This window comes from Micropterus salmoides, unplaced genomic scaffold (genome assembly GCF_014851395.1).
Source record: "Micropterus salmoides isolate LMB-PRFRI ecotype aquatic unplaced genomic scaffold, ASM1485139v1 Ms_hic_scaffold_6, whole genome shotgun sequence".
NCBI lineage: Eukaryota > Metazoa > Chordata > Actinopteri > Centrarchiformes > Centrarchidae > Micropterus > Micropterus salmoides.
Window position 1 is genome coordinate 7,322,852 of NW_024044348.1, and position 11,175 is coordinate 7,334,026.

The following is an 11,175-nucleotide window of genomic DNA, read 5'->3' on the forward strand; positions in this document are numbered from 1 at the left end:
CAGTACCTTCAACCAAGTCCAGTTGCCCTTGATTTTAACCTTCGTTGGATACTTGTTCACAATACTTTCTCACACAATTCCTTTAGAAAGGATGATAAAGAAATGTCATCCTATACTCGATTAATGTGCCAGCTTGAATTTAATGTTAACTAACCAAATTCCACAGCTCCTGAGCAAAGATTGTCTTAGGATTAATCCAACCTATCCTCATGTTAAGTATAACAGGCCATCGTCTGAAATGCCGTTAATGTATAAATGTCACTCGGTATTTATCATGTCCAATAATCTGATGCCATTCGTGTGTTTTGCTTATATTCTCTAAGAACGTGTAACAGCCAATATATCCATGAAAGCTAGTTAAATACCTCTCCTCTTATATCATTCTGAAATGCTAACCTTTTAAAGGTCTAACTACAGACAATTGTTTTCCTGTTATCAAATGCTTAAACTTAACTAACCGTTTGACAATTGAGGTTTGATTGTGGGAAGATATTTGAATACAATACGCGCCAATAGATTTGTTTTTGATTAGTCTTTTTGATGTCTAAAGGAAGAAAGTCCCTCGGGAACCGGAAACAAGCCCTCAGGGAAACAAAAGACTGCCCTCTGGGAACCACGCCCCAACCAACAAAAGCGCGACACATGCTGTCGTTTGCCCTCTTGTGCTCTTGCTCTCTTGTCCTCTGCTTGGTCCTGGCTCTTCGGCACACGCACAGCTTGCCCCCCCTCTCCCGGCAATGCCCCAAGAGTTTGGCCCGACGCAACAAAAGCCTTTGTTCGTTTCAAGCTACACACACGAAGTCATCACCATCCATAGCCTAGTATCAACCGAACCAAGACAACAAGTCTTGAAGAGAAAGGTGGCACGATGGGTTTTTCCTCTTGGCAAACTTCTAGATGACTCCAAGTTTTTCTCCACTTGGCTCCATTTGGCTGTTCAACACCTTTAAAACCAACTGTACAATATGAAAACAAACCATACAACCTGTTAGTTACACTCCCCCCCATATCCTTAGCACCAGGATCCTGATTGTACTCTGCATAAGGAAGAGGAGAGGTTAAACAGAAGACATCACAGCACATGGGTACAGGATAGCATGTCCACCACCAGCTTGTTTGACCCTTTGATGTCCAAATAGTATGACTGTAAAATGAGAGACCATCCAATTGCTAACTGTAACTTCAAGAACTGAGGAATGTCAGGATTATGATCTGTAAAACTACAGGCACCCCGGAACCCACATACACATGTAAATGAGAAAACACCCACACTAAAATTAGAGTCTCTCGATCACAGAATAGTTAGGTTGATGCTTGTTAAATTTCTTAAGAGTAGAAACCCACAGGTTTGTCCACACTGTGACTGTCAGACTGCATCAATACTGCACCTGCCCCCATGTGACTGGCATCCACCTGCAGACTGAACGACTTCAACACAAGGAGCGGCACGCACTGGAACACTACATTTTAGTTCTTTGGCCTTCTGAAAAACCTGCAGACAGACAGACCACATAAATTTAATATTGCCTTCAACAAATCAGTGAGGGGAGCAACGACAAAAGAAAAGTTTTGACAACTTCAGTAGTAACCCAGCATCCCCAAGACCCTCCGTTCCATTTTAGTTTTAGTTTGAGGGGGAAACTGCTCTACCACCTGCACCCTCGACGTCTACCAGTTACTGACCGGCAGAAACCACTAGTGTTTGCAGGTGCCACAGGCCAATAGGCACAGGATGATCTGATAGTTCTGTAGAACGTTAGCTTGCTTTTAGCAATGGTGCTAACCCGTAGCTATCTGCAGACTAGTATAGCTCTCGACACACAGTACAATACACAAAACTGTGTAGCAGTGTGACACACTTATTATAAACTAGCCAGGCTCCTAACTGTCTCCGTATATTTATCAAATTACACTTTTCCATCTTCTGCAGACTCTTGCCACCTCCAAAGAAAAACACACAGCAGCAACAGCCTGACCAGTTACTCCAATCTGCGCTGCCCATTAGTCCCGCCAATTTTACACCACGCCAATCACAATTTTAGAAACGTGATAGCCATCTGCACGAACGAATCGAAGGCCTCTCTTAAAATAAACATCATCATCTATCACTCCTCAGGGTCAGAGGTCACCCTCTTAAAGTAACGGAGCCTAATGTGACAACAATTATATGCATTCGAAACTGCCTACTATACTAGTAGTACGTACCCATTCGGCCCAAATGTAGTATGTAGTATACAAACAAAAGCAAAATCTGCAGTATGCCAATAATGCCCGGATAGTGTACTGATTTGGGAAAAATCTGCAGTACGCATCGGACCAGTCTACCTCGCGTACTGTGGCCCATAATGCAAAGCGCTAGAACTGTAACAACAACCTGTCTTTTCTTTAGAGGAAAACAACAGAACTTGTTTTACAAGTTCTGCTGTTTCACACGCTGTTTCATCACTAAATCCACTTCTAACAAGTTTTGAGGTGAGAAATCAACTGTGTAGATTTTAAATACAGTTTTATGAAAATTGTTGGCGAATCGAGAATGTGCTCGAACGTTTTCGGAGTTGAGGAGCTTGGGTTAGCTAGCCCGCGGGGTTAGCTAGCGAGCCGGTGTGACACCAAAATGTGTGACCTATCAGATTCTGTGACCCAAATGGGAAGTTAAGCGCCACAGGCTTTGATGACGATGTGAAGCGGTTGCAGCTTGGTTTAGTTTAAGCACCAAAAGTACTTGGTTGGGTTTAGGCACCAAAAGTACTTGATTATGGTTAGGAAAACATCGTCGTTTGGGTGTAGTCACAGAATCTGATAGGTCACACATTTTGGCGTATCACCGGCCAGTCAGCTCACGGAGCACCCTGGTCCTCACGTTAGCTCACGGAGCTCACAGCCACACAGAGCGCTGCAGCCAACGCAGCAGACGAGTCGAGCAGCAATGTGAGAGTAAAGACCCGCAGCTGTGAGACAGTTTAAATGTTCGTACCGCTGTTATTGTATCTTTACATTCTGAGTTATGTTGTAACGTTTTAACTTATATCAAGAGACATCTGGCTCGTGATGGACAGGCTTGTGTAACTTAGAAGCACTTAACAAAAAACAATAGTGGTATGAAAGGTTGCTTTATTATTATTATTCTAAATAGACATTACATTGTTAGTGTAATGTTACAGTTGTGGTTATAGTAACTTGCTTTTTATTTGCTTTTATTTTATATAATTCTTATTTATGCACCAATATACCGAAGCAAACATCTGCTAGTTTTAGTGACATCTAGTGGTGAGGGTTGTGAATTACAATGCATTTCACCCCTCCCTCCCTTATCCAAGTGAGAAGTATAGCTATGGTGCCTAAAAGACAGGACAAAAGATGTCAACTATGAGATAGCGGAGAGTTTCCAGTCAAGAAATTAGGTTTCTTTAGATAAATATATCTAAAGAAATTATATTTACTTAATTCAGTAAAACCATGTGTTTTTGTCAATATTTTTACTTGTTCATTAAACAACAGACACATCTAGAAATGAAGTACTACATGATGTCTCACTCCTGTAATACATTATTAAATTATTTATACATTATTTAAAAAAAAAACCTCAAACCCAGGGGTTACATAATATTTACAGTCTATAGCATTTTATGTATATGCCCCTCGCCAGGGGGGCCACTGGGCCCTACCTTGACGCCGCATTTACTGTGATATATCATGATATATATGGGGGTAGCGATGGCGCAATGGATAAGACGCATGCCTTTGGTGTGAGACCCGGGTTCAATCCACCGTTGTGTCCCTGAGCAAGACACTTAACCCCTAGTTGCTCCAGAGGCGTGCGACCTCTGACATGTATAGCAACTGTAAGTCGCTTTGGATAAAAACGTCAGCTAAATGAATAAATGTAAAATATCCCCCATGTAGCAGACTGGTCAACTCTCCAATCTAGCGTTCCCTTGAACTTGCCCCTAATTTCACAATCTGTCATGAAAACGGCATAAAACAGTCTGATCCTGACTGGATTTTTGCACCGAGAGTTTCTTTTGTTTGTCTTACTGAAAAGAGTTGACCTGTTCCTATTCTAAAATAAACGAGGTCTATTAATGTACTTTACTATTGAATTTGCGCACCTCATCATTTTAAATAAAATATTGTTTCTGCTGCTCCCATGAGATTTTGTCAGCTCAACTATGGTATATTACATACTCACTGGAGCTGGAGGTGGTTTATTAAATGTCTTGTGTATACACATTAATTTCAATATAGCTTTCATTATTTTTTAAACACGACCTCAACACTGAGAAAGTGTCACTTGTCTCAAAAGTATAAAAAAAATAAATGTAAAAGACTCTTGCATTTTGCTTACCACTTACAAAACATAACATTAATTACTGGAGTGTATTTAGATATACGCAACTAGAGAAAATAACCTTTAGGTGTAAGTGTTTTTTCTCTTGGGCAATTTTTTTATCTAAAATGAGGACTACAGAACATAAAAACTTTATTTAATTAGTTATATACTAATGCACTCTAAATGAACATGGAGTAATTAAACATTAGCTTTTTTATTATAGATATGACAAAAAAGTCCTTTCACTGATCCAGATTCTTTAAAATGCAATACTTGATACTGACTAAATATTACATCTATAGTATGTACATGTGATTCAACACGAAGTAATTACTCATTACAAGCACTGATATCAGGATTAGGCTGCTAACAAATGACAGCTGTGTGTATGCACATATGCCCATGTGTGCTTCCAAGAAGGCAAAGGTCTGCTCGGTAAATATGACAGGAACAGATAACACGACTCTCACTGGATAATGAGACAGGAAGAAATGTTAAGGGAGCCCTGGGAGAGACATGTAATGAAGCATTGTTTGCAGGATGAGAATACACACACACACACACACACACACACACACACACAGGTAATGAAGCATTGTTGGGGGTTGAGCCTGGCTGAGGCTGATAACATCCCGTTGCGCCTGATGGAGGACAATGGGCCGTAGAAATGGAACCACACCGTCTGTGCACCAAACTCAACCATCTCCACCCCTCCACACACACACACACACACACACGTACCTGTAAGTGAGGCTGAAAGATAACCGGTGGGTCTAAAGAGGAAAAGAGGTCTGAAAACGATGTTCCGCCCTCGTTCTTGTTGCACAGCTCTGTTCCTTGGTCAGCATTGATAGTCACCGGCATCGACCCCTGAGCCCGATGCGTCCCACCAACTAGTTTAATTAAAAGACACATTTTCATAAAAGGAGAGCCAGGAGATCTCAGTGGGAACAACTATATATGGACACTTTCCAGAAAAATGTTATGGTAGCTGAGAAGTCCCGCAGAAGCACTGCTTAGGTTGCTGAATGATTTCTCTTCCTTTTTGTCATGCTACGGTGGTTTTTGTTTGCCAAAAGATTAGCCCACATTCTCCAGAATATTTACCACAGCGCCTGTTTTTTTACTAGTGTCTCGGAGGTGTATTTGATGCAGGTAGTTAATTATATGATGAGTGGGTTAGCCAATGCAGACTGGTAAAACTCCCATTGGGCTTTTGTTTCCAACATCCTGCTCCTGTCTGTGATTCTTGTAACTCACACACAGGCAGAGTAGAATGGGACTCCGACTCGACTTGCAACACAAATGAAATTCGAATGTTTTATCAGCGTGAGCAGATGGAGAACACCCTCTGGAAACTGATGGCACCTCACTGTACACTATAGTCTAGACAGAGTTCTTACCAGCAGCGAGGGTTCAGAAATTATTATGTGGTGTGTTATGTTTGGAACGGCTGTTTTGTTTGCTGGAATAATGAAGTGATATTGATACGGCTCAGGCAACAGAGAAATATGAGTACTGGAAATGGATTCTAAGAGTCAATTAACCCTGGATAGATGGGGGTTGCAATGCACTTGCTTCCAGACACCAGTCTTAAATTTTGGATCTCATGCAAAGGAAGCCTGAGGAAGAATGTCTGCTTTCCATTATGAAAAGGCTGGCATCCATTTCCCTGAGATAATTTCAATTATATGAAATAAGCAAGGAATTTTCTAATTAAAAATGTGTCTCGGATATGGTGGACTTACGAATAAAAATTGCATCAGGAGGAAAAGTAGAGAAAGCACATGATACATTTGAAGCCTATTTGTGCTTGCTGTGTAGTTGTATAAACTGTAACCTGAGGAATAGTCTGCTCATTTTGAAAGAGATTGGGCCGGGGTGGCGATGACACAGTAGATTAGACACATGCCTTTGGTGAGGGAGACATGGGTTCCATTCCCACAGTGGCATCAACGTATGTGCCCCTGAGCAAGACACTCAACCCCTAGGTTCTACAGAGGCGTGCAACATCTGACATATAAAGCAATATAAAGCAAGCCGCTTTGATAAAAATAAGTGTCAGCTAAATGACTAGGCTAGAGATTCTTCTATTATAACCCAGACGTGCTGTTTTATGCTCAAGTACAGTCATTCAAACTGCAGAGGAAGCACCTTCATGGCATGTATTTCTTTCCATTTCTCAGCTCTCTTCTCTTCCTAATGAGACATGTAGGTCGACACTGTAACTCATCAGACGGCACCACACTGTTCAGCTACCCATCTTTATTGGTATTCCTGGCATCCGGCACACACCCACCACAATCTGGGGCTGCCTCCCCATCAACCCCATGCCAAATGCTGTGGCCTGGTTTACAGACAATCTGCTGCCCAGCAGGAAGAAGTGTGAAGAGCGCTGCAGAGTCCCTCGCAGGTTGACCTACAGGGAACAAACCCTCTGTAGCTTTCAGGCTAAATTCCAGTCCTCTATCATATCTACATGGTTGTCACAGTTACAGAAACTGGGCTAATACATCATAGATATTATATTACATAGACATGTTACATAGATATTCTACAAATTAAGTGGCTCATGCAACTTAAACATGTAGTTTGACAATTATTTAAAATACTAACATTAAGTCTGATGTTCTAACCCACACTGATACTGATTCAGTTATTTGACACACACACCCAAGAATGGCGAAATCAGATTATGAAATTAAACAAAAATAAATAAATATAGAAAATTAGGACCCCCTCAAAAATGAGATGGTTTATATCAAGGGGTTTATCCTATTTAATAAACTTGTACAAATTTGTAGTATGGTCCACGGAGGATGAATAATAACGTTTTTGATGAGCCTCTGAACTTTCCCTTTATGTAACTTACATGTAAACCTATAATTACAAGTCAGCTAAAGTCCTATGATTTCAGCAAACATCCAATGGAAGCCAGTTCATATTAAGATGGTTTTTACAAATGTATATGATTTGTAATAACATTTCAGTATGTATTTATCATGATTAGCTATGTTAGCATAATTTCAAAGGGTGACAGGAATGACGTCATTAGTTTAAGAAATATAATTTGTGTGCTGGAGCAATGGACAAGTGGAAATTTGAACCTACTGGCAGTGTTGGATGAAACCAACCAGGGCCGGCTAAAGATATAGGCCATTTAGACAGGCGCCTAGGGCACCGCCCTGTGCTGGGAGCGCTGGTCACCCTGAAGAGAGAAAATACAAATAAATAAATAATAAAATAAATACAAAGAGTCAGATCATCAGGTTTTACTGATTGTTGCTGGTACAGGCAAGTAAACCCAGAGGGAAATGGTGATCTACGACTGAACAACAACAGGTGGCACTGGAATACCACCTGTAACACATCTCCTTTTTCATCAAGTAAAGAAAACTCCTCTTGTAATCACAAACTGTGACTTAACAAATGACCTTGTTATACAAATGAATATAAAAATGAGCTGGATCTGAAATACACTTAAACAGCCCTACTACCTTCTTTTTGTTGTTGCTCAGGTTCTGCAGATAACAGTCCATACCAACTTACAGGTTTAGTCGGTTGGGAGACCTAATCTGACAACCGCATCAAGTGATAGCACGGGAATAAAGTGAAAACGGGACAGCAGATGTGTCCAAAGTCTGTGGTGGGCCAGAGGCATGTTGACTTGAGTAGGTTGAGGGGAGGACACGCATCCCCTCTCACCTCATCTCATTTCACTCTGCTGCTGAAACGTGCATTTAGCTAGAGGCTTCATCTCCTGTGCCTGCAGTGTACTCCGGCAAGCATCTCCAGACTTAATGACTTTGGGATCACATCTCTTTGTCCTCTGAATTCATCCTGAACACTCAGCTCCTCTTTGATGGGCCAGTACTCTCTGACTGCAACCTCCATGTCATCGTTGTTAATCGGGTCAATGCTTCAGGATGGTAGCCTTCATTGATTGTAACTGACGGTCATTGTCTGTGTGTTGTTGAATCTGTAACTGTCTCCTGTATGTGACATTAAAATAATCAGCAATACTGATGTGCTCAATCGGCAGCTGTTCGTCCACGATACTGCAAACCGTGTGCTCTGCGTGTATAGGGCCAGGATGGGCTTTGGAAATGACAGCGCTGCTTAATGTGTCACTGACAAACATTTCCTGTCCTGTTTTATAGATAACTCGCAGGTTATGATTCTGGAGAGCCAGTAGCATGCTCTGCAAGCGCTTGGGAGCATTAAGATCGCTATGAGGGGCTTGTGATCTGTCAATGCTGTGATACTATCTCATCCATACAGATAATGATGGAAACGCTGGCAAGCAAACACTATGCTGAGAAATTCCTTATCCATCTGCGTATAGCTCAACTCCGTGGGGGGGATGCCCTCCATGCAAAAGCAATAGGCTGCATGGAGCCACTCTATGCTGTGACGGATTTTGAGACGTCGTAGTAGCTCAGCACCAGCATCATTGTCACAAGCTGTTTTATCTCTCTGACAGCCAGTACCAAACTCTGGGTGTGACGTCAAACTTTTTCTGGATCAGATTTGAGACCTGCAGCTGACAGCATGTGGCCGTGAAAATGCATCTCAGACAACTTGAACGTTACTGAAGGACACACATGCACAATACACACTGCTCATACTCTACAGTCTGCAGACACCTCATCAACTAGAACATTTCCTAAAGTTCTAGTCCAGCAAGGCAGAGTTAGTTAGCAGAATGCCATTTTGGGTAAAATCAGACTTAACATTTCCAAAAACAAAAGACAGGAGAAGTAGCCACCACCACTACTTTTGCAGAAAATTTGTGAATGTAGAGAAAATCAAGGGAAGCTGGGTGGCATATTCCAAGAAAGACAATAGTTAAATAGAATATTCTTTACTGCTTCTGCTGCAAGCTGTTCTCACAGAAAACACAAACTATTACAGAAAAATTGCAGTGAAATATTCAAAACCAGTAAGAACAGCACATGATGTTGTGGAAGGAACTGGAGACTTATCTTGAAAAGGGCCAAACAATAGATAGAAGTAGAAGTGGCACTTCTAGAGGCTGAAAGGAAGAGGTGGTGTGAAGTCCTGAACAGGTTGGTGGCCATAATTAATTTGTTGGGAGAGAGAAATATTTCCAAAGCAGCAAAGAAGTCCAGACGTGTCAGATTTTAAGGATATGTACCAGAGATGGAATATTTTAGTTTTACATGCCATTTCTATTCTTTAATTTGTACTTTTTTGCAAATGTTTACAGTCAATGGTTTTAGAGTGAACCTGACTGCAAGACTATTAGACTTGTTACTACTTTATTAATAATTGCTGTTATTCCTAGATAAAGACTATTACACATAGCACCCATTCAGTACATGTCGTTGAAGCCAAAAATATTCCCTGAAATAATTTTAATTTATACAACAACAAACCGTTTTGGTGCCTGATGTTCGCTGTCCATATTTTCACTTTTCACTAATCTTGCCTAGGGCACTAAAATGGCTCAATTCAGCCCTGAAACAAACAGTCATTAGGATTCATCCTCCTGGATGATCATTCTGTACCAAATTTGATGGTAATCTATTCAATAGTTTAAAGTCTAAGTCTAGTCTAAACTGACACTGACGACTGCACCTTGAGCCGTACACTGCTAATGTAGCTATAAACATGACATAGTGTCTAAGGCATCACATACGGGTTTATGAAGAGGCATTTTGAAGCTTGATTTTGTGACCAGAGGCAGACAATCTTAATTAAGGCAATACTGATGAACCTGGGTGGAGCTGGACACATGTAAGCTACTGCTCCAGTGAAGTGTTATAAGCTAAGACAATATTACTGCTTGGTGTTTTCTCCCACTGTGAGTCACATGTATGTGTGAATAAATGTATTTACTCACAGTATGTTTTACACTCCCACGGTGCAGCACTGGTTGGATGTGGCGTGATCATTGCTTGACTTCAGTCAGCATGAAACCTTCAGAGGTCACTGCAGGGGAGGAGGATCTGAGTGAAAAAAGAGGAGGGGGAGACCACAGCATTTGACATTTACTGACCTTTGGCTTTATTATCAGACACTCTGCAGGAGAGACTACTGAAGACAGAGCATGCAGAAAATTCTACACATACACATTAAAGGATTTCCTAACCACAAAATCTTCTGTGGCACAAAGCCACACAATTTTTCTTTACACCACTGCTGCACGTCACCCCACAGTGTTGGTGACTTCTTGTTCTCTGGTTTTGAGTCTCTTTTAGCATGTGGTTGAGATTTGAGCCATTTCAATTCCTGCCCCTGGCTCTCATTGAATAACCACCACAGCCCCCTCTGGGGGCTGAATCCCTCGTCATACCCTGCAACAGCACTGACAGAGAAGCATGGACTAAAGATCGACGCTCTATTTTGTTGTGATAATGCTTTATGGGGTGCCAGAGCACCCACATATAAAGTTTGTTATCTTTACAATCTTTACATTATGGATAACCAGCCCATTCTCAATTCTACAGTGTCAAATACCAATGCTTTGTCATATCCTTCGGCATCTTGTACAAACGCACGTGGCAGCCATTAGCATCATACTGCAGCAGCTGATTGGGTGCCTATTTCAAAGCATTATCCTGTACATTAATAAAACAAACTAACCTAATGCTACCACTTATAAAACCTGAATGGAAATGGCAATATATCAGAAAAAGTTTTTCCTCTCATCAAATGGTGGAAAACTTGGGGCACTATAATGAGATGATAAAGGTAATGAAAAAAAATATTTTAAATGATGTTGCTGTCAATTCGTAACGTTCTTTAATTTCTAGCAGTGCAGATGCAGCATCAGTGCATTGTTAGACTTGAAAAAATGCCTGCAGACAGTAATACCACGC

The 11,175-nt window shown here is 41.2% G+C and overlaps 1 long non-coding RNA gene across 1 annotated transcript; it reads right to left on the reverse strand.

The window, feature by feature from the left end:
* Positions 1-4,609: 4,609 nt before the first annotated feature.
* LOC119890549 lies at positions 4,610-10,298 on the reverse strand. The gene is made up of 3 exons (XR_005442254.1): positions 10,197-10,298; positions 7,442-7,538; positions 4,610-5,223 (listed from the first exon to the last, which is right to left on the reverse strand). It is a non-coding gene; the product is annotated as an uncharacterized LOC119890549 (long non-coding RNA).
* Between the last annotated feature and the right edge of the window lie 877 nt (positions 10,299-11,175).